A 3750-nucleotide genomic window follows, 5' to 3' on the forward strand; every position below is an offset into this window, starting at 1 on the left:
GCTTCGGAGATCAATGGTGACCTGTCGGACCCCGTTTAGAACAGGATACGTCCGAAAGTGTGTCCACTTCTCCGCAGTGTGGCCATGGACTGTGCCGTATGGGCGTAGTGCCGCGACGACTTCCTCAGCAGGAAGTTCGAATGGCCATTCGAAAATGCGTATCGTTCGCATACCTAAGCCTGCGTGGTCGACGTTTACCTCCCCCACATTGCCATCAGCATGACAGAAGCGGAGCCCCTGTTTGGTCTCACGTAGTATGCGTTCGCACGCCGCGTCGTTAATTATTTTAACATAGACCGTGCTGCTCACGGTTGACAAATGTATGCCGATAATATCGGTCGCTGGGATCTTCACTTCCTCTCGCAGAAAATGCTCCACCTCGAGTGCTTTGGGTCGGGCATAATCGTTGCACAAAGTAAATCGGAGTGCTGATTTACGGTAACGGTTCGCCATGGATCTTACAAGGTAAGCCGGCACTTAAGCAACGGCCGTCAGAATGTAAACAAGGCGAGCTCGCGCTCCGCACGCAGTCAACACGGACGCGTCCGCTCTGTTGCCCTGCCGAAGGCAAACTGCCCCACTGAGCTAGGGAAGAGGCGTGCGTCTAGGGCTCCTCTTACGAGACCATTAGTGGCTAGAACTCGTAAAACGCTATTTGCAGGACGATATTAGATGCAATTTTCACGTGCAACGATTTTCCTGGGCTGAAAACCGTAAATTTGCAATCTTTTGTTACAGCTCAAGCGTTAATAATAACTCAGATTATTCAATGGAAATGGCAGGAAAAATCAAGTGAACTTTGAGGCTTAATTCCGTGCGCACCAGGAAGTAACTCGTCGATCACAGAGTTTCCAAATATACTTTGCCTTGTTGCCAAATCTCAGTTACATTACCAGCAGGAAGAAGACGAAGCGATGTGATCCTACAGGGGGCTGGGAAGTGACCATAGCTGACGTCTCAAACACGCTGCTGCTACGGCCTGGAATACGTAATCCGTCTGATTCACATTTCTGTAACTGGGTTTACGGACTGGAGCGTAGTTACTAATAATACTCAGAACTGACCGCAAACTAAGCTTCATAAATCAGTAACTCTCATAGTTGTTTTTATATATCATTCGTAAGTGTACTCAAAACTAAGAAAATCGTGAACGAACGTTTTCGTGCCTCGCCGATAGTCGAGCACAACGAACAAATAAAAATTAAAAAAAACTGTGCGTGCGTGTGTGTGTGTGTGTGTGTGTGTGTGAGAGAGAGAGAGAGAGAGAGAGAGAGAGAGAGAGAGAGAGAGAGAGAGTGAGGGAGATAAAAATAAAAAAGAATGAGAGAGAGAAAGTAAAAAATTGTTGCAGAGAAACTGAATCATGGTATGTAAGGAAATCTTTCATTAAAATGACACGTTCTACATCATTACGAAATGTCGTATTCATGATCTATGGAACAAGAATTAATCTAATCTAATCTAATCATATCATATTGCTGACTAGTCATGAAGAGGCACGAATTACAGAAATTTTCGCCAATATCAGTAACCAAATCTAAACTTGGAAATAAAAAAGACGACAGTTTTTGTAATAAACCGGGACTCCTTTATAGACCCTTTCGTCCCTGTTAACTAACCACGAAAGATGTGTGATATACCTCCATTCAGAAGGAACAAAGTGTTCATGCATTTAAAGATGAAGCGCATGATGTGAAGTTCTGTGACGGAGATATGAACCCAGCACGCAATAGGATTGTTAACTAAGTAAAATAAAATGTTACGTATCGGTTTTTCTTACCAGCTGCTAGATGTCTGAATCTAAAATAAGGATACAAATTTTTGTGCCTGAGCGACAACGAACCGCACCCCTACCGTCCTTCTTTATCACCCACGAACATAGCTTCTTAAGTAACACTTGCTTACTCACCAACAGTAAGATGTGTGCGTATTTGACCAGAAATAACGACCCCTATTGCGATTGTTGGCAACACATGAACAGACATTAAAAATGCACGTTAATTGTCGCTAGCGGACTGGTATGCACGTGATAGGGCATAAAATGAAATTATGAATATTTTTGTACTGGGTCAGGATTCGGACCCACATACTCACCTTTGGAGGAGACCTAGAGAAGATTGCAGTCTTGGGAAAAGGAACGAAATGATTGAACTATACTGTTCCGAGAGATTCAGATCCTCGAAAGATGAGATACGAATTCGAATCACAGTCCAGCACCAAATTTTTTCAAACGTCTCTAGTTCAATCAAGTACAAGAAAAATAAGTGCCCTGTTAATATAAAAGGCTATCGTTTCATCAAATAAAATAAAATTTTCTAATGTAAGTTTATTGGAGACAGTATTTCTGTTTACCATGACTTCCGCCTATTTCATTTCCCAACGTAAACCGGCTCTGCCCAATTGGTAATGAAGGAACGAGATGATTAATGCGGATTCTGGATTATAACGTCTTTCTCTTGAGGTTACCAGAGGTAAAGTAAATCTGTTTGTGCCTCTTAAAAGTAAATGCCTGATCCCACGCATTGCACCTGTGATAGTTCGTTCCACCAGACCAATGTGGCCACATTCCCCAGCCCCAGGAGTGTGCTGTAACGGATGATGTGCTTAGCTTACAAAATTAGTCACGGTGGAAAAAATGCGAGTCTATTAAATGGTTAAGTAGAAGCAATCTTCTGACGTGGAGATTATGCTATTCTCATGTCAGCAGGATGTAAAGGCTCTTATAGGCATCATAGCCACGAGGTAAAGCCATTTTGAAATATTCACTAATTCAGCAAATTTCTTAGTTCGAGAAAATCCACTGTCAAGTGTGATGTTACCGGATAATTCGATTATTACCGTCATTGTTACTATCATTTTCTTCATACCGTTGCTGGAACACATGTGCTTGAAGATCGTTTAATGCCTTTTGGTCATTTCGTAGTTGCCCAAGAAGAGGTTCATTCCCTGTCTACGGAGTCCTTTTCATGTTAATATCAAACATCAGAAATTACTCGCAGATTACGTTAAAACTAAAGTAATTGATGAAGACGTTACTTGATAACAAAAACGCGCTGACTTTCTTAATTTACTTGCGCCTAGAAATGGCTGTCGAATACTACCAAACCGAAAGCCAAGGGATCTTACTGCCTTCCGTTATACGTCGCTGTCAGTTCTTCCATAAGATTTGGTCGACGTGACCTGTTTCAAGTTGTGTATGGCAGAGAATGTTTTAGAATTTCAATTGTTTTCCTTTGCAATAAACAGAAAGATTTTCATTGTAAGCTATCCAAGTTCAAAATTTTCGCATTATTAGTTCAGATTTAATATTCACTTCTATAAGGTAGGAAAGTATTTTGACAGTTGCGAAACCCGCATCCGACTCATTGACCTTATACTTAGACGCTGACCATAGATTCTAGCTCAGAGTGACACCAGTTTAAGTAACCTAATGTAGCGAAGATTGTTTGCCAGTGCTCTTTTTCACCGGAAAATATGCAATTCACTCATTGGGCTCCAATAGTACACAGTAACAATAATTTCTGTGTGTATGCAATGCATGCGGATTGTGGAATTCAGTGGTGCTCTCTCTTCCACTTCTGTATACAATATGCCTGACCGAAACGGGCCACCGGCTGAAGTGGCCGTGCGGTTCTAGGCGCTGCAGTCTGTAACCGCAAGACCACTACGTCGCAGGTTCGAATTCTGCCTCAGGCAGGGATGTGTTTGATGTCCTTGGGTTAGTTAAGTTTAACTAGTTCTAAGTTCTAG

The sequence above is a fragment of the Schistocerca cancellata genome, chromosome 1 (assembly GCF_023864275.1).
Source record: "Schistocerca cancellata isolate TAMUIC-IGC-003103 chromosome 1, iqSchCanc2.1, whole genome shotgun sequence".
Classification (NCBI taxonomy): Eukaryota; Metazoa; Arthropoda; class Insecta; order Orthoptera; family Acrididae; genus Schistocerca; species Schistocerca cancellata.